Below are 24,365 nucleotides of genomic sequence, written 5' to 3'. Positions count from 1 at the left end.
GGAGAGGGACTTTTCACAAGGGTGTGTAGTGATAGGACAAGGGGTAATGGCTTTAAACTGAAAGAGGGCAGATTTAGATTAGATACTAGGAAGAAATTCTTCACCATGAGGGTGGTGAAACACTGGAACAGGTTGCCCAGAGAAGCTGTGGCTGCCCCCTCCCTGGAAGTGTTCAAGGCCGAGTTGGCTGGAGCTCTGAGCAACCTGGTCTAGTGGAAGATGTCCCTGCTCATAGCAGGGGGGTTGGAACCAGATGATCTTTAAGGTCCCTTCCAACCCTTACCATTCTATGATTCTATGACAATCACTATTGACATTTTCAAATGCCAATTGAAGCAGCAGAGCCTTAACTGCATCTGGATTCTCAACTTGTCTAGTAATTGCACTTTGAAGTCTGTCTATAAAGGTCACATAAGTTTCTTGTGATCCCTGTCTAATAGTAGCAAAAGAACCTGTCCTTTGTCTGGTCTCCGGAACTCGTCTCCATGCTGAAACAGCTATTCGAGACGTTTGTTCAAAAACTCATCTATCTAGTCTGACCTGGTCTTGTGGAGTAAGAAACTGTCCTGTTCCTGTCAGCATATCTTGGTGAATAGGAACTCTGTTTGCTAAATTATCCATAACTTGCTCAATTACTAAATCATTATACTCCAACTGCCACACAGCATACTGAGGCAGGTGACAAAATTGTTTTCATTAGGGTTTTCCATTCCCATGGTGTCATAACATAAGCAGTACTAATAACTTCTATAATGCCTGTAGTAAATGTACTTTGCAGTCCATTCTCAGTGATAGACTTTTTCAATTCCTTAAACACCTGATATGGTAACCCATCATGTACTGGCAGTTCATTTTCTTTATAAACAACAGGGAATGCAAAAGTAAAATCCCCTTGATTCATCGCATCTTCACGACATTTTTGCATAGTAAGCTTTTTCTGCATAGATTCCATCAAGAAAGGGTTACTCGAATTAGGTACTGGGCTATGTGATAACGAAACAGGAGCTGTCGGTCATACGGGACTTAAGGGGCAGGGGAGGGCACCGTTGTTGTGGCGGCTACCACAGGCACCGTCTCAGGTCTTATAGGGGTTTCTGGTAATGGGGGATATAGATCAGGCTCACCCTCAGGATCAATCGGTCCTGAATCAAATGGAACATCTGGGTTATTTTTGGCAACTTGTTCATATACATTCCATTCTTCCTCCATATCTTTCTATATAACAATCTCCGCTGGCTATAAATGTACTTAAGCTGAGTATACAAATCACCACGTCACCGTAACAGAATCTGGTAAATCAAAACCCAATTTACTTCTAGTTTGTAAATGTCCTCCGACTCGTTCCCATATTGCGCTATCAAAGGTGCCTTCACTAGGAAACCAGTTACAATTCTCTTTAACCCATAGTAGCAATTGAGCTATTTTTTTTTCTGATAAACAATATCCTGAAGCACGTAAAACTTGCTGCATAACTTTTAAATATAGCTTATGCTCTTTAAGAAACTGTTTGTCCCATACTAACATAATCCCATAGTTAACTTGTTCAACGAGCACTACTGTCCCAGAATAGGGATGTGGCCACAAATAATTAAACGTATTTACTCACCTGTCAGATTGTGTGATCACCATTTGAGCTCACACGGGGCACCAAATGCAGCGAAGAAATCAGCCCAATGCAGTGACTGAAATCACCAAATGTGGTGAAGTCGTCAGTCGGACTTTTCTCTCTTCTCAAAGCAAGTTTTCTTTATTCTGAAGCCAAGCAAGTAAGTGAGCAAGCGAGCAAGTGAGCGACCTTGCAACACAGTCAAGAAAGTAATTTATATCCACAGATATGAGTCTGAGCTATGAGGCCAAACACTATGATTCCTTTCTTTCTCACACTCCCTAATGAGAGAGAGTTAGCTTTCTCACACAGTCATCCCTCGTGACTGTCTTCAGTCACAAACAACCATCCAGCTGCTCCAGCCGGTCTTCCAGCCTGACCCTTTCATCCACTCATGCACACAATAACTGTTTCCCGTGTGGCTTGCTCAGATCTCTGTTCCCGCGCTTGTTCTTGATCAATCTTCCATATGTTGTGTACAGCTCCATCATCATGTGGTATAGAATATCCCTTTGGTCAGTTGGGGTCAGCTGTCCCAGCTGTCCCTCCTTCCCAAATTCTTGTGCACCCCCAGCCTACTATCTGGGGGAGGGAGGTGATGGGGGAAAAAGAGAAAGCCTCCACACTGTGTAAGCACTGCTCAGCAATAGCCAAAACAGTGGTGTGTTATCAATACCGTATAGTCACAAATCCAAAACACAGCACCATATGGGCTGCTATGAAGAAAGTTAACTCCATCCCAGGCAGACCAAGTATACCAGGTAACTGCTGTAGATCAGCACTGGTAAATCAGTTGACCTTCTAAACCATAATTTGCATTTCCTTAGACTATTTTTTGTCCCCTGAATAATTTGTTTAATCTGTGAAGCATTCACCTCTCATCTTAGAGAAGGCAGAGCTACTGAATGCCTTCTTTGCTTCAGTCTTCAGTGCCAAGGCAGGCCCTCAGGTATCCCAGGCCCCGGAAGTAAGAGAAGAAGCCCATAGAGAGGACGACTTTCCCTTGGTCGAGGAGGACTGCGTGAGGGATCGCTTAAGCGATCTGGACGTCCACAAATCCATGGGGCCCAAAGGAATGCACCCACGAGTGCTGAGGGAGCTGGTGGATGTCATTGCTGAGCCACTCTCCATCATCTTTGAGAGGTCCTGGAGGACAGGAGAGGTGCCCGAGGACTGGAGAAAGGCCAGTGTCACTCCAATCTTCAAAAAGGGCAAGAAGGAGGACCCAGGGAACTACAGGCCGGTCAGCCTCACCTCCATCCCGGGAAAGGTGATGGAGCAGCTTATCCTCGAGGTCATCATGAAGCAAGTGGAGGAAAAGAAGGCTATCAGGAGTAGTCAGCATGGATTCACCAAGGGGAAATCATGCTTGACCAATCTGATAGCTTTCTACGATGGCATGACTGGCTGGGTAGATGAAGGGAGTGCCGTGGATGTTGTCTACCTAGACTTCAGGAAGGCTTTCAACACTGTCTCCCATAACATCCTCCCAGGGAAGCTCAGGAATTGTGGGCTGGATGAGTGGTCACAGTGAGGTGGATGGAGAACTGGCTGAATGTCAGAGCTCAGAGTGTTGTCATCAGTGGCGCAGAGTCTAGTTGGAGGCCTGTAACTAGTGGTGTCCCCCAGGGGTCAGTACTGGGCCCAGCCTTGTTTAACTTCTTCATCAACGACCTGGATGAAGAGTTAGAATGTACCCTCAGCAAGTTTGCTGATGACACAAAACTGGGAGGAGTGGTGGATACACCGGAAGGCTGTGCTGCCATTCAGCGTGACCTGGATAGGCTGTAAAGTTGGGCAGAGAGGAACCTGATGAGGTTCAACAAGGGCAAGTGCAGGGTCCTGCACCTGGGGAGGAACAACCCCATGCATCAGTACAGGCTTGGGGTGGACCTGCTGGAGAGCAGCTCTGCGGAGAGGGACCTGGGTGTCCTGGTGGACGACAGGTTGACCATGAGCCAGCAGTGTGCCCTGGCTGCCAGGAAGGCTAAATGGTATCCTGGGATGCATTAGGAGGAGTGTGGCCAGTAGGTCGAGGGAGGTTCTCCTCCTCCTCTACACTGCCCTAGTGAGGCCCCATCTGGAGTACTGTGTCCAGTTCTGGGCTCCCCAGTTCAAGAAAGATGAAGAGCTACTGGAGAGAGTCCAGCGGAGGGCTACGAGGATGATGAGGGGACTGGAGCATCTCTCCTACGAGGACAGGCTGAGGGAGCTGGGCTTGTTCAGCCTGAAGAAGAGAAGGCTGAGAGGGGACCTAATAAATGCCTACAAATATCTGAAGGGTGGGTGTCAGGAGGATGGGGCCAGACTCTTTTCAGTGGTGCCCAGTGACAGGACAAGGGGTAATGGGCACAAACTGAAGCAGAGGAAGTTCCGTCTGAACATGAGGAAGAACTTCTTCACTCTGAGGGTGACAGAGCATTGGAACAGGCTGCCCAGGGAGGTTGTGGAGTCTCCTTCTCTGGAGATATTCAAGACCCGCCTGGACAAGGTCCTGTGCAGCCTGCTGTAGGAGACCCTGCTTCGGCAGGGGGGTTGGACTAGATGACCCACAGAGGTCCCTTCCAACCCTGAACATTCTGTGATTCTGTGATTCTGTGATTCTGTGATCTCATATAAAATCTGTCTTTAGAGAAAAGTGATTAGACTTTTAAAAATCATGTTATGTCATAGGAAAATCCATTCAAAATAAAATATGCAATTCCTAGTGATTTATGCAAACCTATTATGAATTAATTTTGATTCAGTAAGAAATGCAGTGCTGTCTGGCATCATTAGTCCTGTGTTGTTGACTGCTTTTAGTAAAGGTGGCAAATCTGCTTACAGTATATCTGACAAGTAAACGTTGACATGTATAATCATTATGTGTGGTATATTAATATTTTACATAAATAAAACTTTTTAAAACCCCTAGTATGTACAATAAAAGGTTGCACTATGTTTTTTTATTTGAAGAGCTTCTGAGTATGCTGCGGAGCTTTTATAAACACAGATGGCAATGCTGACATGGGGAAATGAAACTAGTGAAAGTAAATAAAACAGTAGGTATCCCACACTAACTCCCCATGTGGATACTAGAATTTCACATTTCTAGTGGAGAGGTAGTATTTCTGGATACTACAGCAACTGTGCATTATGTTCACACTATAGTTTATTACATTCATATAGTTGACTTCACAAATAATATCAATGAGTCACCATGGCCCAAGACAAAGAGTTATGCTCCTATTAGTGCTAGGAATACATTAAGACCAGAAAGCAAAAAGTTGTGATTCTTTTGCCCTTTGATACTGGTTTTCAAAAAAATACTTTTTCCATGTCTTTAAATTGTTATTGAATCAGTTTTATTTTTTGTTAATATATTTTTTAATGTACAGTAAAGACTGTTTGATTTATTTCCCACAGAAACATGAAAAACAGAAATGGAAAAGAACTACTCATTCATCTGTTAATTTTTTTGCCAAGGTGTGACTGTTCGTCTGTGGTGGGATTTTTTTCTGTGGGTGCGTGTGTTTTTCTGTGCTTTTAAAAAAATGTTTATTATTATTATTATTTTTAAACTAATGCTCTGTCCAGTTTAGTGCTAAATGCCTCACATGCTCGAACTTCTCTACTTGCTTTTTGAGACTGTTCTATAATTTTGAAAAAAATTAGGAAGTGTTTTCTGATAATATCTTCCATGTTTTTTTGCCTTATAGCTTTTCCTGTAAATTATATATTCATTTAATTAAGGTTAAATTGATTAAAACTATGTTAGAGAAGGAAGGGGCTCTAGAGGCTGAGTGTCAGAGTACAAAAGTGCTCGTTTGCAAATGTATCTTCAGAAGTGTAATTGCCCACTTATGTTAACAATTTGATTTGTATTTTTGGACAAAATAAGCACTCTTCTAATTAAAGGTCTATTTTATGCTTCCATCTATCTTCTGAAAGTGTGACCATACAAAGAAAAACCTTTTGTATTTGATGCGTGTTCAGTAAATAAGCTAGATTAGTTTATCTTCTCATTCCTTGTTATTTAACTTGAATTTTCATTCATTCATGAAAACACGGCATTGGTGTCTTAGCTGCTTTCAGTGATTAAAAATATTGACTTAATAGGTGTATGGGGGGTTTAGCTGGCATCAACTAAGAAAAAAAATCATATCTATAGTAAGCATAGGCACCTATCTCTCCCGTCTAAAACCAATAGAATCTTTCTGTGAAATTGAAACAATACTGTCATACAAAAATGTCTGAGTTGCCTTTGACCTTTTCTTGAGGTAGTATATGTTGGTTATTGGTAAATAAGTAAATGATGTGTAAAAGTAGTTGTATAAAAGTAGTTCCAAGTCTTTGTGCCATAGTGCATAAACACCCTTTACACAAAGATGCCCATGCAGAGGTATGAGGTACAAAGCACGTGAGAGGCAGGTAGCGACATGTGGTGAAGGACTGTGCTCTGAGGTTAGGTGCATCTGGGTCATGTCTATATGTGGAAGATGCGGTAACTAGTCCACAGTAATTCTCTGTAGTGTGCTCAAATCATCTCTGGATTGGGTACCATATACTACTAGTAAAAGTTAGCTCCCTTGCACATGGACACTCTCAGCGCTTCAGAAAGTGTCTGCATGGGGAGCGGATTAAGTGCAGAGTCGCTATTATGCAGTGAAATCATATCTCAGATGACAGTGAAACAACCTCCTTGTGTAGACGCAGTGTATGTCATGAAGGGCTAATCCGGTTTCATATTGTCCTGGGTTTGGCTGGGTAAAGGTTAATATTCACAAGAAGCCAGGAGGGGACACAGCCGGGACTACTGAAATAATGAGCCAAGTGGAGGAAAGGGACAACCGGGTTTCACTGGACTGTGTGGATTCGATGGTCTGCATGTCAGATTCACAAGAGTATAAAGCTCTAGTGGACACCAGTGCACACTGTACCTTAGTACGTCAGATCCACAAGAGTATAAGGCTCTAGTAGACAGCAGTGCAGTGTACCCTAATGCCATCAAGCTATAAAGAGGCAGAACCCATTTCCATTTCTGGAGTGACAGGGGGATCCCAACAGTTAACTGCACTGGAAGCTGAAGTGAGCCTAAATGGGAATGAGTGGCAAAAGCACTCCATTGTGACTGGCCCCGAGGTTCCATGCATCCTTGGCATAGACTACCTCAGGAGAGGTTATTTCAAGGACCCAAAAGGGTACCGGTGGGCTTTTAGTACAGCTGCCTTGGAGACAGAGGGAATTAAAGAGCTGTCTACTTTGCCCGGTCTCTCAGAGGATCCTTTTGTTGTGGGGTTGCTGAGGGCCCAAGAACAACAGGTGCTCATCGTGGCCAGTGAGGAAGCCTAATGGAGAGTGCAGACTAACAGCAGACTATCGTGGCATGAATGAAGTCATGCCGCCACTGAGTGCTGCCATGTCAGACATGCTAGAACTTCAATATCAGCTGGAGTCAAAGGCAGCCAAGTGGCGTGCCACCACTGATATCGCTAATGCGTTATTCTCAATCCCTTTAGCACCAGAGTGCAGGCCACAGTTTGCTTTCACTTGGAGGGGCGTCCAGTACACCTGGAATCGACTGCCCCAAGGGTGGAAACACAGCCCTACCATTTCCCATGGAATGATCCAGACTGCACTGGAACAGGGTGAAGCTGCAGAACATCTGCAGTACATCGATGACATCATTGTATGGGGCGATGCAGTGAAGGAAGTTTTTGAAAAAGGGGAGAAAATAGTCCAAATCTTTCTTAAAGCTGGTTTTGTCATAAAACGAAGTAAGGTCAAGGGACCTGCAAGGGAGATCCAGTTTTTAGGAATAAAATGGCAAAATAGGCATCATCAGATCCCAAAGGACGGGATGAACAAAATAGCAACTATATATCCACCAACTACCAAAAAGGAAACAAAAGCCTTCTTAGATGTTGTGGGGTTTTGGAGGATGCACATCCCAAATTACAGCCAGATTGTAAGTCCTCTCTACCAAGTGTCCTGGAAGAACAATGATTTTGAATGGGGCAACGACAAGCATGTGAACAAATTAAAAGGGAGATAGTTCATGTCATAGCCCCTGGACCAGTCTGGACAGGACAAGATGTTAAAAAATGTGGTCTACACCGCAGCCGGGGAGAATGGCCCAACCTGGAGTCTCTGGCAGAAAGCACCAGGGGAGACTCGAGGTCGACCCCTGGGGTTTTGGAGTCAGGGATACAGAGGATCCGAGGCCCGCTATACTCCCACTGAAAAAGAGATTCTGGCAACATATGAAGGCGTTCGAGCTGCTTCAGAAGTGGTTGGCACTGAAGTACAGCTCCTCTTAGCACCATGACTGCCGGTCCTGGGCTGGATGTTCAAAGAGAGGGTCCCCTCTACGCATCATGCCACCGATGCTACGTGGAGTAAGTGGGTCGCGCTGATCACCCAGCGCGCCCCAATGGGAAACCCCAGTCGCCCAGGAATTCTGGAGGTAATCATGGACTGGCCAGAAGGCAAAGATTTTGGAGCATCACCAGAGGAGAAGGTGACACGTGCTGAAGAGGCCCCACTGTATAATAAACTACCAGCAAATGAGAAGCAGCATGCCCTGTTCACGGATGGCTCCTGTCGCATTATGGGAAACCATCGGAAGTGGAAGGCAGCTGTATGGAGTCCTACACGACAAAACACAGAAACTGCTGAAGGAGAAGGTGAGTTGAGCCAGTTTGCAGAGGTGAAAACCATGCAGCTGGCTTTAGCCATTGCCAGTCGAGAAAAGTGGCCAGTGCTGTGTCTCTATTCTGACTCATGGATGGTGGCAAATGCCCTATGGGAGTGGCTACAGCAATGGAAGAAGAACAACTGTCAGTGCAGAGGGCAACCCATCTGGGCTGCCCCATTGTGACAAGTTACTGCTGCCCAGCTAGAGAAGCTGGTTGCAAAAGTGTGTCACATGGACGCCCACATCCCAAGAGTTGGGCCACTGAGGAACATCAAAACAAGAGCAGGTGGATCAGGCTGCCAAGATTTAACTGACTCCGGTGGATCTGGACTGGCAACATAAGGGTGAATTATTTCTAGTTTGGTGGGCCCATAACACCTTAGGTCATCAAGGAAGAGATGCAACATATAGATGGGCTCATGACTGAGGGGTGGACTTGACCATGGACCCTATCGCACAGGTTATCCATGAATGTGAAACATGCGCTGCAATCAAGCAAGTCAAGCGGGTAAAGCCTCTGTGGTGTGGAGGACGATGGCAGAAATATAAATATAGGGAGGTCTGGCAGATTGATTATATTATACTCCCACAAACCCGCCAAGGCAAGCGCCATGTGCTTACAATGGTGGAAGCAGCACAGTAATAGGCTGGAAACCTATTCTGTGCCCCATGCCATTGCCCGGAACACTATCCTGGGCCTTGAAAAGCAAGTCCTGTGGTGACATGGGACCCCAGAAAGAACTGAGACATACAACAGGACTCATTTCCAAAGCATCCTCATAGACACCTGGGCCAAAGAGCATGGCATTGAGTGGGTATATGACATCCCCTATCATGCACCAGCCTCCAGGAAAATCAAACGATACAATGGACTGCTAAAAACTACACTGAGAGTGCTGGGTGGTGGGTCCTTCAAACATTGGGATACACATCTAAAAAAGGCCACCTGGTTAGTCAACACTAGGGGATCTACCAATCGAGCTGGCCCTGCCAAATCAAAACCTCCACATACTGTAGAAGGGGATAAAGTCCCCGTAGTGCACATGTAGAATATGTTACAGAAGACAGTCTGGGTTAGTCCTGCCTCAGGCAAAGGCAAAACTGTCTGTGGGATTGCTTTTGCTCAGGGACCTGGTTGCAATTGGTAGGTGATGTGGAAGGATGGGGAAGTCTGATATGTACCTCATGCGGAATTGATTTTGGGTGAGACTAGCCAATAAATTAAATTATATTATCACAGAATCACAGAATCACAGAATGGTAGGGGTTGGAAGGGACCTCTGTGGGTCATCTAGTCCAACCCCCCCGCCGAAGCAGGGTCACCTAGAGCAGGCTGCACAGGACATTGTCCAGGCGGGTCTTGAATATCTCCAGAGAAGGAGACTCCACAACCTCCCTGGGCAGCCTGTTCCAGGGCTCCGTCACCCTCAGAGTGAAGAAGTTCTTCCTCATGTTCAGACGGAACTTCCTGTGCTTCAGTTTGTGCCCCTTGCCCCTTGTCCTGTCACTGGGCACCACTGAGAAGAGTCTGGCCCCATCCTCCTGACACCCACCCTTGAGATATTTATAAGCATTTATTAGGTCCCCTGTCAGCCTTCTCTTCTTCAGTCTAAACAAGCCCAGCTCCCTCAGCCTGTCCTCGTAGGGGAGATGTTCCAGTCCCCTCACCATCCTTGTAGCCCTCCGTTGGACTCTCTCCAATAGCTCTTCATCTTTCTTGAACTGGGGAGCCCAGAACTGGACAGAGTACTCCAGATGGGGCCTCACCAGGGCAGTGTAGAGGGGAAGGAGAACCTCCTTCGTCCTGCTGGCCACACTCCTCTTGATGCATCCCAGAATGCCATTAGCCTTCTTGGCAGCCAGGGCACACTGCTGGCTCATGGTCAACCTGTCGTCCACCAGGACACCCAGGTCCCTCTCCGCAGAGCTGGTCTCCAGCAGGTCCACCCCAAGCCTGTACTGGTGCATGGGGTTGTTCCTCCCCAGGTGCAGGACCCTGCATTTGCCTTTGTTGAACCTCATCAGGTTCCTCTCTGCCCAACTTCCCAGCCTGTCCAGGTCTCGCTGAATGGCAGCACAGCCTTCCGGTGTGTCTACCACTCCTCCCAGTTTGGTGTCATCAGCAAACTTGCTGAGGGTACATTCTAACTCTTCATCCAGGTCGTTGATGAAGAAGTCATCAACGATGAGCCACTCTCCATCATCTTTGAGAGGTCCTGGAGGACAGGAGAGGTGCTCGAGGACTGGAGAAAGGCCAATGTCACTCCAATCTTCAAAAAGGGCAAGAAGGAGGACCCAGGGAACTACAGGCCGGTCAGCCTCACCTCCATCCCGGGAAAGGTGATGGAGCAGCTTATCCTGGAGGCCATCATCAAGCAAGTGGAAGAAAAGAAGGTTATCAGGAGTAGTCAGCATGGATTCACCAAGGGGAATTCATGCCTGACCAATCTGATAGCTTTCTACGATGACATGACTGGCTGGGTAGACGAAGGGAGAGCTGTGGATGTTATCTACCTTGACTTCAGGAAGGCTTTCGACACAGTCTCCCATGATATCCTCCTGGGGAAGCTGAGGAAGTGTGGGCTGGATGAGTGGTCGGTGAAGTGGATAGAGAACTGGCTGAATGGCAGAACTCAGAGGGTTGTCATCAGCGGCGCTGAGTCTAGTTGGAGGCTGGTGACAAGTGGTGTCCCTCAGGGGTCAGTACTGGGCCCAGTCTTGTTTAACTTCTTCATCAACGACCTGGATGAAGAGTTAGAATGTACCCTCAGCAAGTTTGCTGATGACACCAAACTGGGAGGTGTGGTAGATACACCAGAAGGCTGTGCTGCCATTCAGCGTGACCTGTATAGGCTGGAGAGCTGGGCAGAGAGGAACCTGATGAGGTTCAACAAGGGCAAGTGCAGGGTCCTGCACCTGGGGAGGAACAACCTCATGCACCAGTACAGGCTTGGGGTGGACCTGCTGGAGAGCAGCTCTGCGGAGAGGGACCTGGGTGTCCTGGTGGACGACAGGTTAACCATGAGCCAGCAGTGTGCCCTGGCTGCCAAGAAGGCCAATGGGATCCTGGGGTGCATCAAGAAGAGTGTGGCCAGCAGGACGAGGGAGGTTCTCCTTCCCCTCTACACTGCCCTGGTGAGGCCTCATCTGGAGTACTGTGTCCAGTTCTGGGCTCCCCAGTTAAAGAAGGATGAAGAGCTACTGGAGAGAGTCCAGCGGAGGGCTACAAGGATGGTGAGGGGACTGGAGCATCTCCACTACGAGGAGAGGTTGAGGGAACTGGGCTTGTTCAGCCTGAAGAAGAGAAGGCTGCGAGGGGACCTTATAAATGCCTACAAATATCTGAAGGGTGGGTGTCAGGAGGATGGGGCCAAGCTCTTTTCAGTGGTGCCCAGTGACAGGACAAGGGGTAATGGGCACAAACTGAGGCACAGGAAGTTCCGTCTGAACATGAGGAGGAACTTCTTCTCTCTGAGGGTGACAGAGCACTGGAACAGGCTGCCCAGGGAGGTTGTGGAGTCTCCTTCTCTGGAGATATTCAAGACCCGCCTGGACAAGGTCCTGTGCAGCCTGCTGTAGGTGACCCTGCTTCGGCGGGGGGGTTGGACTAGATGACCTACAGAGGTCCCTTCCAACCCCTACTATTCTGTGATTCTGTGAAGTTAAACAAGACTGGGCCCAGTACTGACCCCTGAGGGACACCACTAGTTACCAGCCTCCAACTAGACTCAGCGACGCTGATGACAACCCTCTGAGTTCTGCCATTCAGCCAGTTCTCAATCCACCCCACCGACCACTCATCCAGCCCACACTTCCTGAGCTTCCCTAGGAGGATATCATGGGACACTGTGTCGAAAGCCTTCCTGAAGTCAAGGTAGACAACATCCACAGCTCTCCCTTCGTCTACCCAGCCAGTCATGTCATCGTAGAAAGCTATCAGATTGGTCAGGCATGAATTCCCCTTGGTGAATCCTTGTTGACTACTCCTGATAACCTTCTTTTCCTCCACTTGCTGGATGATGGCCTCCAGGATAAGCTGCTCCATTACCTTTCCTGGGATGGAGGTGAGGCTGACCGGCCTGTAGTTCCCTGGGTCCTCCTTCTTGCCCTTTTTGAAGATTGGAGTGACATTGGCCTTTCTCCAGTCCTCGGGCACCTCTCCTGTCCTCCAGGACCTCTCAAAGATGATGGAGAGTGGCTCAGCAATGACATCCACCAGCTCCCTCAGCACTCGTGGGTGCATTCCATCGGGGCCCATGGATTTGTGGACGTCCAGATCACTTAAGCGATCCCTCATACAGTCCTCCTCGACTAAGGGAAAGTCATCCTCTTTGTAGGCTTCTTCTCTTACCTCTGGGGCCTGAGATTCCTGAGGGCCGTTCTTAGCACTGAAGACTGAAGCAAAGAAGGCATTCAGTAGCTCTGCCTTCTCTGCATCCTCCGTCACCAGGATACCCGCCTCATTCAGCAGCGGCCCCACATTGTCCCTAGCCTTCCTTTTACTGCTGATGTAGTTGAAGAAGCCCTTCTTGTTGTTTTTGACATCCCTTGCCAGCTTCAGTTCCAGGTGTGCCTTGGCCTTCCTCGTCGCATCCCTGCACGCTCTCACCACATTCCTGTACTCTTCCCAAGTGGCCTGCCCCTCTTTCCACATTCCATGGACCTTTCTCTTCCACCTGAGCTCCGCTAGAAGCTCCTTGTTTAACCATGCAGGTCTCCTGCCTCCTTTGCTCGATTTCTTTCTCAGGGGGATGCATTGCTCCTGAGCATGGAAGAAGTGTTGTTTAAAGAGCGACCAGCACTCATGGACCCCCCTGCCTTCGAGAGCCCTGGCCCATGTGATTGCTCCCAGTAGCTCCTTGAAGAGGGCAAAGTCAATCCTCCTGAGATCCAAGGTTTTGATCCTACTTATCGCCCTGCTTCCTCGAAAGCAGGATCCTGAACTCGACCATTTCATGGTCACTGCAGCCGAGTCTACCTCCGACCTTCACATCCTCCACCAGCCTCTCCTTGTTAGTTAGTACAAGGTCCAGCAGCACACCTTTCCTTGTTGGTTCCTCCACCACTTGCATCAGAAAGTTATCATCGATGCTCTGTAGGAACCTCCTGGATTGCGCCTGCCTAGCGGTATGGTCTTCCCAGCTGATGTCAGGGTGGTTGAAGTCCCCCATGAGAACCAGGGCCTGTGACTGTGAGGCTGCTTGCAGCTGCCTGTTGAAGGCCTCATCAACCTCCTCCTCCTGGTCAGGTGGCCTGTAGTACACACCCACCGTAATGTCACCCTTATGAGCCTGTCCCTTAATTCTAACGCACAAGATTTCAACTTGTTCCTCATCTGCCCCCAGGCCAAGCTCAATACATTCCAGTTGCTCCCTCACATACAGAGCAACTCCCCCACTTCTCCTTGTTGGCCTGTCTTTCCTAAAGAGTCTGTAGCCATCCATGACAGCATGCCAGTCATGCGAGTTGTCCCACCATGTTTCTGTGATGGCGACCAAGTCATAGCTGTCCTGCTGTATAATGGCTTCCAGCTCCTCCTGTTTATTGCCCATGCTACGTGCATTGATGTAAACACACTTGAGCTGGGCTGTCAATCTCACCCCTGGCCTTGGCACGCCAAGCCTACGCTCATCCCTAGTGAGCTGGGCAATATCCCCTTCCCCCTTCGAACCTAGTTTAAAGCCCTCTCAATGAGCCCCATCAGCTCGTGGCCAAGAAGTCTTTTTCCCCTTTGAGATAGCTGAGTTCCACCTGTCGCCAGCAGGCCCGGTGCTGTGTATACCTCCCCATGATCAAAGAAGCCAAAATTTGACCGATGGCACCAGTCCCTGAGCCACCTGTTAACCAAGTGAGTTTTCCTGCCCCTTTCAGTGCTGTTCCCTGCCACTGATGGGATGGAGGAAAACACCACCTGTGCCCCTGATCCCTCAACCAGTCACCCCAATGCCCTGAAGTCCCTTTTGATGGCCTTGGGACTTCTCTCTGCTATCTCGTCCCCACCAACCTGCATTACCAAGAGGGGGTAGTAATCAGAAGACCGCACCAGACCAGGGAGTTTCTTCGCAACATCCCTAACCCGGGCCCCAGGGAGGCAGCAGACTTCCCTGTGGGATGGTTCCGGTGGCAGATCGGGCCCTCTGTTCCCCTCAGAAGGGAATCACCTATGACAATGACCCTCCTTTTTTTCTTAGTTGAGGCAGTCGTAATTCTTGGGGCTGTCTGACTCGTTCTAGGCAACCCCCTGGATGGAGCTTCACCTTCACCCACATCCTCTGTGGCCGGTCCCTCACATTCCAGAGCCCCATATCTGTTGCTTAAGGGCAACTGGGCCGGTGAGGGAGGCCGGGGGGAGATTCGCTTGCCACCCCGAGCAGGGACCTGTTTCCATTCCCCCCCATCTCTTAGGTCCCCTCTTTCTGCTCGGTTATGTTAATTGCTGAATAGCCCTGGCACTGTAGGTCATCACTACTATAGTTGCTATATGCCATATCAATCGTATTACAGTAAGAATCACTCAAATTAAGGATGAACTTTGATGAAACAGAGCAAAGTGCAGTGGTGATGGAACTGGGCCTGACTTCAGCCACCCGTGCCCAGCTACTTCATTGAGATCAACATCTTCAATCCACAGACCGTCGGCATGGCCTGTACCAGATACACCAGCCGCGACCTCTGGATGCAGCATACAACAATCCAACACCACACATCATCTCCTCTGCCCTGAAAAACTGTTATGACAGATGGAACCCAACATCATGGATTAAATGAACTCAACGGACGTTTTAGATGGATGGCCCATAGACTAAGGGAATGATATCTCTGTGTGTATATATATGCATATATCTCTCAAAGACAGGAAAAATGGTGGTGATTTATTGGAAAATGGGGACCTGGGCATGACATAGATGGTGTAGAATAAGGGATGGGTAATGTCCTGGGTTCAGCTAGGATAGGGTTAATTTTCACAGTAAGTCAGGAGGGGACATAGCTGGGACCACTGTCCCAAACTAGTCATTCAAACAGGGTATTCGATACCATGTGATGTCATGCTCAGTATTTAAGTGGGGGAGGTGGCCAGGGGAGGGTAATCGCTGCTCGACGCAAGCTGGGCATCAGCCGGTGAGAATATTGCACTGTGTATTTCTTGCTTTGTATATTGTTTTTATCAGTATTATTGTTGTTGTTTTTGGTCTTCCTTTGCTGTTCTGTTAATCTGTCTTTATCCCAACCCACGTGTTTTGCCTTTTTCTTCTGGTTCTCCTCCCCACCGCACGGGGGTGGGAGTGGGGGGGTGAGGGGGAAGGAGTGATAGATTAACCGCGTGGTTCTTTGTTGCTGGTGAGAAATGTCAGTGGCAGTCTGTACCATCTTTGCTGTTAGATGCACTGAGTGAATTGAGACTGGAGCTTGAAAGTTAGTTTCCTTTCATGTGACTCTTAATGTCTTTTGATGTACTTTTTTCCCCCCAAGCTTATGTTTTTTTGAAGGAAAAAAAACCAGTTCTGATTAATTTTCAAGTAGGTCATATTTATAGCTGACATGACTCTGGAAATTTCTTGTAGTTGTTCTGCATCTTAATGAACATAATTTTTATTATGTGACATAAATTTAGTCTAGTATGTATTAGGAAGAGAACAGGAAGGGTGTTTCTAAGTGCAAAATATACTTAAGAGCAAATAAAAAACAGTGGGTTTAGGGAAGAGAATTAACAGCAGCAGATGCATGGGTACATGAAAGCCAGCTGGCTGAAGCAATTCTGCAATAAAAATAAATGAGTAAAATGTGCTGTAGGTGAATCAGTTTTTTACTGGGGAGTAAAAAGGAAATGTTAGTAATCTAAGTATTCATCTGTTATCTCCTCCAATTTTTAAAGAAGCTGTCACTTATCTGTGCTAAACTGAGTAGTTCTTGAAGTTAATTGCAGATATGCATGGCATCAGTGAGGCCTTACCCAGGGGCCAAGAAACTGAGTGTGAGGAGGGAGACAGAGCAGAGTTCCTGCTGTAGGGCTTGCCCCACAGGGCAGGCTGGTCTCCCCGCAGCAAGCTGGGTGTCTGGTGGCTTCTCCTACCAGCCTTTCCATTTATTTGGCAGAGAAGGGGCTCCAGATCTCACCAATTTACCTACTTGCCTGGTGCTGTGAAATAGCCCAAGTCTTAAAACACTACTATTTGTCAGAAAATTGTCAAATGGACAGTGAAATGGACACAACTGAGAAGGTGAGTAACTTGAGGCAGAAGAAGGGCTGGGAATGAACAGGCAAGAGACTACCTACTGAATCCAGAAATATCCAGAATAGTTTGTCTGACTGCGTCCTGAGGAACAAACTGAAAGAGGCTAGGTATGATGTCTTGTTCCTCTCTTTGCCATCTCCTATACAGTTGAAAGAATTGTTTTTGTCTTTATGGAGTTTGAAAATACCAAATTATTTTTAATAAATAATTCCTGATGGGGAAAACATGTCTTCGGGCATAAGCTGGCGGGACTGATCGAGAGAGATTTAAATTAGAATCAGTGGGGGAAGGGGATACCAACACTGCTCCTGGGAGCACAGAGGGCTCAGGAGCGTATCTGAAATGCTTGTACATCAACACACACAGTATGAGAAAAAAACAGGATGAACTGGAAGCGTTGGTCATCTCCAAGAGCTACAATATCATTGGCATTAGTGAGACTTGATGGAATGAGTCCCACGATTGGAGTGCTGGGGTGGAGGGCTACAGGCTGTTCTGGAAGGATAGGCAGGACAGGCGAGGTGGAGGTGTCGCACTGTATGTAAGGGAGAGGTTCGATTGTATGGTCCTTACAGTTAGCGATGACGTGGTTGAGTCCCTCTGGGTGAGGATTAGGGGGGTGGAAAACAAAGGAGATGTTGTAGTGGGTGTCTACTACTGATCGCCCAGCCAGGATGTAAGCACTGATGAGCTATTCTATAGGCAATTAGGAGAAATCTATGGATTGGTAGCCCTTGTCCTTATGGGAGATTTCAACTTCCCAGGCGTCAATTGGGAATACCATAAAGCTGTGACGAGCAGGTCTTGGAAATTCTTGAAGTTTGTGGGAGATAACTTCTTGTCACAGGTACGACTGAGCCATCTAGGAAAGATGCCCTCCTAGACTTGCTATTTGTAAATAGAGAAGGACTCATAGGAGATGTGATGGTAGATGGATGTCTTAGTCACAGTGATCACAAAATGGTTGAGTTCAAAATTTTCAGTGTAATGAGAAAAAAGGACAGCAGAGTTGCTACCTTGGAAGTCAGGAGAGCAAACTTTAAGCTCTTCAGGGAGCTATTTAGCAGAGTACCCTGGGAATCTGCTTTTGAGGGCTTAGGATTCCATGAGTGCTGGTCAGTTTTAAGAACCACCTTGTAGAAGCGCAGGAGCAGGCAATTCCACTGTGTTGAAAGTCAAGCAAGTTGGGCAGAAGACCAGCTTGGCTGAAAAGGGAACTCCTCGTTGGAACTCAAGAGGAAAAAGAAATTGCATGATCTCTGGAAACAAGGTCAGGCTTCGCGGGAAGATTACAGAGCTGTGGTTCGTATATGCAGGGAGAAGACATGAAAAAGGTCAAAACTCAATTAGAGTTGAAACTGGCCAGTGTTGTTTCAGATAACAAGAAGGGCTTTTTAAAGTATGTTACTAGCAAGAGGAGGTCTAAAGAAAACATTGGACTGATACTTGTTGAAGATGGTCACTTGACTAACAGGGATGAAGAAAAAGCGGAGGCATTCACTGTGTTTTTTGCGTCAGTCTTTAATAATATTGACAGACCTTGGGCTGCCCGGTCCCCTGAGATGGAGGACCATGAGTGCGGGAACAGTGACTTTCCATTTGTGGACACTGAAATTGTAAGGGACTAGCTGTATCAGCTGAATGTTCACAAGTCCATGGAGCTTGATGGGATTCATCCCAGAGTACTGAAGGAGCTAGTGGATGTTATGGCAGGACCTCTCTCGATCATCTACCAAAGGTCTTGGGAGTCTGGGGAGGTCCCTGCTGACTGGAAGCTAGCCAATATTATTTCAATTTGCAAGAAGGGTGTGAGGGAAGACCCAGGAAACTACAGACCTGTTAGTTTAACCTCAGTTCCCAGAAAAAATATGGAGAAGGTCATATTGGGTACTATTTAAAGGCATTTAAAGAACAATGCAATCATCAGGCACAGTCAACATGGGTTCACAAAGGGAAAGTCCTGTTTAACTAATTTGATACCCTTCTATGATAAGGTCACCTGCCTAGAGCATGGAGGGAAGGTAGTGGATGTAGTTTTTCTGGATTTTAGTAAGGCTTTTGATACTATCACTCACAGCATCCTTCTGGACAAGTTGTCCAACTGTGAGATGAGCAAGTTAACAGTGCACTGGGTGAAGAACTGGCTGAAGGGCAGGGCTCAAAGAGTTGTAGTGAATGGGGCTACATCTGGCTTATGACCAGTCACCAGCGGAGTTCCTCAGGGCTCAGTTCTAGGGCCAGTTCTGTTCTCTTGCCCATGAGCTGGCGGGGCTCATCGAGAGGGCTTTAAACTAGGTTCGAAGGGGGAAGGGGATATAACCAGGCTCACTAGAGATGAGTGCCAATGTTGGGGGTGAGATCGATAGCCCAGCTCAAGTGCATCTACTCCAATGCACGAAGCATGGGCAACAAACAGGAGGAGCTGGAAGCCATTGTGCAACAGGACAGTTACGACTTGGTCGCCATCACAGAAACATGGTGGGACAACTCTCATGACTAGACTGCTGCGACAGATGGCTATAAGCTCTTCAGAAGGGATAGGCAAGGAAAGAGAGGTGGTGGGGTGGCACTGTATGTTAGGGACTGCTTTGATTGTATAGAGCTCGACGATTGTGATGACAAGGTCGAATGCTTATGAGTAAAGATAGGGGGAAAGACAACAAGGCAGACATCCTGCTGAGGGTCTGTTATAGACCACCCAACCAGGATGAAGAGGCAGATGAAGTTTTCTACAAGAGGCTGGCAGAAGTCTCACAATCGCTAGCCTTTGTTCTCGTGGGGGATTTCTACTTACCAGACATCTGCTGGAAATACAACACAGCAGAGAGGAAACAGTCTAGGAGGTTCCTGGAGTGTGTGGAAGATAACTTCCTGACGCAGCTGGTAAGTGAGCCTACCAGGGGAGGTGCCTCACTAGACCTGCTGTTTACTAACAGAGAAGGACTGGTGGGAGATGTGGTGGTTGGAGGCCATCTTGGGCTTAGCAACCATGAAATGATAGAGTTCGTGGTTTCAGGTGAAGTAAAGAGGGGGGACAGCAAAACCACCACCATGGACTTTCGGAGGGCAGACTTTGGCCTGTTCAGGATGCTGGTTGAGAGGGTCCCCTGGGAGACAGTGCTGAAGGGCAAAGGGGTTCAGGAAGGGTGGACATTCCTCAAGGAGGAAGTCTTAAAGGCACAGGAGCAGGCTGTGTCCCCATGTGCCGCAAGACGAACCGGCGGGGAAGACAACTGGCCTGGCTGAACAGGGAGCTCTTGCTGGGACTCAGGAAAAAAAGGAGGGTCTACAACCTATGGAAGAAAGGGCAGGTGACTCAAGAGGAGTACAGGGGTCTCGTTAGGTGGTCCAGAGAGGAAATTAGAAAGGCAAAAGCCTAGCTAGAACTCAGGCTGCCCACTGTTGTAAGGGACAACAAAAAATGTTTTTACAAATACATCAACAACAAAAAGAGGGCCAAGGAGGGTCTCCATCCCTTATTGGATGCGAGGGGGAACTAATGAAGGAGCAAGGAGCTATTGCTACTGTTCCTGACTGCTTTTTACCCAGACTGTTTTTAGAAGTGTAAAAATGAACAAATAAGTTTGTATTACATGTGGGCTCAGTATCTAAGCAGCCCTAAAATATCTAATGGACCATCCGTTGCTAAATTGTCTTGCATGCTTATCTTGTCATGCATCCCTCACAGTATCCTTCTGGACAAGTTGTCCAACTGTGAGATGAGCAGGTACACAGTGCACTGGGTGAAGAACTGGCTGAAGGGCAGGGCTCAAAGGGTTGTAGTGAATGGGGCTACATCTGGCTGGCAACCGGTCACCAGCAGTGTTCCTCAGGGTTCAATTTAGGGCTAGTTCTGTTCAATATTTTTGTCAGTGACCTGGATGCGGGAGTTGAACACACCATTAGCAAGTTTGCTGACGATACCAAACTGGGAGGTGCTGTTGACTCTCTTAAGGGACAAGAGGCCTTTCAGAGGGATCTGCATAGATTGGAATAGTGGGCTGTGATTAATGTCATGAAATTTAACAAGAACAAATGCCCGATTGTGTACCTGGGATGGAGTAATGCCAGGCACAAGTATAGACTGGGAGAGGAGTGGCTGGAGAGCAGACCTGCAGAAAGGGATCCGGGGTTGTTGGTCGACAGCAGGCTCAATAGGAGTCAGCAGTGTGCCCTGGCAGCTAAGAGGGCAAACCACATTCTGAGGTGCATCAAACACAGCATAACCAGTCAGACAAAAAAGGTGATGATCCTGCTGTATTCAGCACTGGTGAGGGATGACCTCATTGCTCTCTACAGCTTCCTGAGGAGGGGAAGTGGAGAGGGAGGTGCTGATCTCTTCTCCCTGAGATCCAGGGCCAGGACATGTGGGAATAGTTCAAAGCTGCGCCAGGGGAGGTTCAGACTTGACGTTAGGAAACATTTCTTTACTGAGAAGGTGATCAAACACTGGAACAGTCTTCCTAGAGAGATGATCAGTGCCCCAAGCCTGTCAGTGTTTAAGAGGCATTTGGACAATGCTTTTAATAACATGCTTTAGCTTTTGCTCAGGCAAAAAACTTTCATTTTATTCATGAAAGTTCTTTAAATTGTTGGCAGACAGAGTTTGCATCTTGAAAATTATATCCTATCTATCTGTGATGTACCCTGTTTTTCAGAGGATGTGTGGAAGTGTAATTTCTAACTGCATGCTATATAGATATTTTATGTTTGTTGTATGCAAATAGAATTTTGAATAGCTTTAGTTAATATTAACTAGAAGTTAATTGTTGAGTTCAAATACTTGTTGTTTGGGGTCAGAGTACACTTGTCACATGGCCTGTGTACTTCCTTATAGCAAGTCATTGACTAAGAATTGAGATGTATAAAGCTTCTTTCATATTTAATAGATAAGCATTGCAAATTGCTTATGATTTTGTCAGCAACTTTCAGTTTGAGGAGCTGAAATGAGCCAGTTTCACATTTGCAGGTATGTTCAATTTGTCTTAAAACTAGTTGGAAAAATCACTCATAGAATCTAAAATTGATGCCTCTCTTCTAGGCTTTTTCTCCTCACTGGATACCTATCAATGTAGGTAAGCCATATGCCACTGTATACATGGATCATTTCATAGGAAAGCCAAATATTTTCAGGTTTACAATGGTTATATTGGCAGTAAAACTCTCGATCACTTAGTCAAGATTGAAGTCTGACCCATAGGGCATTTTCTAAATGGATATTTTTAGCAATAAATGCCTTGAAGTTTTCATAGGTACGCAAAAGATACAATTTGGTGTTTCTTGGTAAGCAGTTTATTTCTGAAGAGACAACTTAACTTCCTGTATATTCATATTTCAGAACAGTACTAACTGTTCTGTTGAGAATACATACTTTTTTATAATAATGTTTCTAGAACACTTTGAAATTGCCTATGTTCACAGCAGTTTGTATCTTAACTAGGTCAATAATACTGGTATCTCCATTGAAGTTGCATTTCAGTGTTGGATTTCAGTCTTTTATGCACCATGTGCTTTCTTTTTAAGCTAACTGTATATTTTCTTGACTATTTTTCTATATATGTTATGGAATAGTCTTTTTTTCCTCAAAATATTTGTTTTACAATAATAAAAAAAAATCTGGTACAGAGATGTGTATTTTTAATTTGGTAAAGTTGTTGTTCTTTCCTTGTGTATAAAAGGATATCCTGCTGCATCATTTACAGTATTCTTTGAAACTTCATTCAGAAGCAACACATTCTTTTAATATGATGGTTCTTCATGGCTATGAATTTGTTTTCAGCTTAATTTGAAGTACAGTCTATTCTCAGGTTACTTAAGGAAATAATGAAAACTTTTTCAATATAAGTAGGGAGGACAAAAAAAAGACTCCAAATGACCAATGATCACAAAATAAAACCCTTATAAGAAAATCTCTAATTATAAGTAACTTTAGTCATAATGTTCAAAACCTTATCATAAAGGAAAGGACATGAATAAAATGGGTCACTACAGAATCAAGACTTTGCTTTTAGTGTTTAAAAGTGCACAAAAAAGTATAACTTCAACTTTGAAGACGTTTCTTCAATGTTTTTATTCTTAACTTGGAACTAAACATGGAGCATTTTGGGGAAGATATGGAAAGTTATGAGGAAGTGAAAAAAGGTTTTCAACCTTATTCAGGCTATGTTGTGCTTTGTCTGGAAGAGTTACTTGCAAATCAGGTTTCTTGGGATCTGAGAGTACAAAAGAGAATTGGTGCATTAAAAGCATTGCCAAAGTTCCTAAAAATGCCTGCCCTGCTAGAGGGAAGGGAGGAAGAGGGCTTCTGCAAGTGCATCTGGCCTGGTGAGATGAACGTGTCTTTCAGAGCAGCTTCAGTAACTACTTTGAACCCCTCCCTTCAACTTTTCAAAAATGTCAATATTATTTCAAAAAATGCCTATCAGGGTACTTCCAACAAAGATTTCTGGAAAATCCCTAGTTCTAGTTAAGGTGTGAAGTTTTCAGAATACGGAGATGCTTTTTTCTCTAGATTTAGAAAAGCATATATTTTCTTGACAGCTGTGCTACAGGATTGTGGTCAAATAGTATTTAAACCTTGCTACCTTGCTCTGTGAATGGACTGGGTAATTTTTCCATTGAGAAATATGAAGTGTCAATAAGCAGAATTCCTTAAGAAGTTAAAGGGGTGTATGGTCAGTTGTCATTTTCCATTAAGACAGTGAAAGTTAGGAGTAGATCAAACATAGATGGAAAATTGGATGCCAGTTCTTGATGCTGGTTTACCTAACAGAAGTTAGAGAATTTCAGCCTCACTTGAATTTCTGGTATATGCCATTTTCACTAGTCACTGTAGAATCATAGAATGTCTCAAGTTTGAAGGGACCCATAAGGATCATTGAGTCCAACTCCCTGCTCCTCACAGGACTACCTAACACTAAATCATCTGACTAAGAGTCGTCCAGATGCTCCTTGAACTTTGACAGGCTTGGTGCCATGACCACTTCCCTGAGGAGTCTGTTGCGGTGACCGACCACCCTCTCAGTGAAGAACCTTTTCCTAATGTCCAATCTGAACTTCCCCTGACACAGTTTCATTCCATTGCCTCATGTCCTATCGCTGGTCACCAGAGAGAGGAGATCAGCATCTCCCCCTCCGCTGTCCCCCTTGAGGAAGTTGTAGACTGCAATGAGGTCACCCCTCAGCCTTCTCTTCTCCGAGCTGAACAAGCCAAGTGACCTCAGTCGCTCAGTCTTGCCCTCAAGACCTTTTACCATCTTGGTCGCCCTCCTCTGGACATACTCTAATAGTTTGATGTCCTTCTTATATTGAGACACCCAAAACTGCACACAGTACTCAAGGTGGGGCTGCACCAGTGCAGAGTGGGACAATCACCTCCCTCGACCAGCTAGCTATGCTGTGCTTGATGCACCCCGGGACACAGTTAGCCCTTTTGGCTGCCAGGGCACACTGTTGACTCATATTCAGGACTGTGTTGTCTCTAAAGTGTTTTTCAATAACTCCCAGAATAACTTTCTCCATAATTTTACCAGACATAAGTGAGACTGACAGGCTTGTAATTACCAGGGTCTTCCCTCTTACCCTGCTTGAAAACTGGGACAACATTTGCCAACTTCCAGTCGACTGGGACCTCTCCAGATTCCCAAGACTGCTGAAAAATAATGGCGAGAGGTCCCGTGATGACATCGGCCAGCACTTTCAATACCCTGGGATGAATCCCATCACGGCCCCATAGACTTATGTTGATCCACCTGGAGCAGCAAGTCTCAAACAAGTTCAGAGTCGACTGGGAGTTTATCATCCCCTCAGTCACGATCTTCCAACACAGGGCTCTGGGGGTCCCAGGGCC

General features: G+C 46.4%; 1 protein-coding gene across 4 annotated transcripts in view; it reads left to right on the top strand.

Moving 5' to 3' along the window:
• The window catches only part of LOC142365662 (CDC42 small effector protein 2-A-like), a 118,642-nt gene that overhangs the window by 33,346 nt on the left and 60,931 nt on the right, over positions 1 to 24,365 (top strand). Inside the window, exon 1 of one of the 4 annotated variants that reach the window (XM_075446683.1) lies at positions 21,358 to 21,485. The exons of the other annotated variants lie outside the window; for them this stretch is intronic. The gene's annotated coding sequence lies outside the window, so the exon portion shown is untranslated. Of the gene's footprint in view, positions 1 to 21,357; positions 21,486 to 24,365 lie in introns of those variants that run through there. 4 annotated transcript variants of the gene reach the window in all.

The sequence above is a fragment of the Opisthocomus hoazin genome, chromosome W, assembly GCF_030867145.1.
Source record: "Opisthocomus hoazin isolate bOpiHoa1 chromosome W, bOpiHoa1.hap1, whole genome shotgun sequence".
NCBI lineage: Eukaryota > Metazoa > Chordata > Aves > Opisthocomiformes > Opisthocomidae > Opisthocomus > Opisthocomus hoazin.
This window is presented reverse-complemented; position numbering and strand designations above follow the sequence as displayed.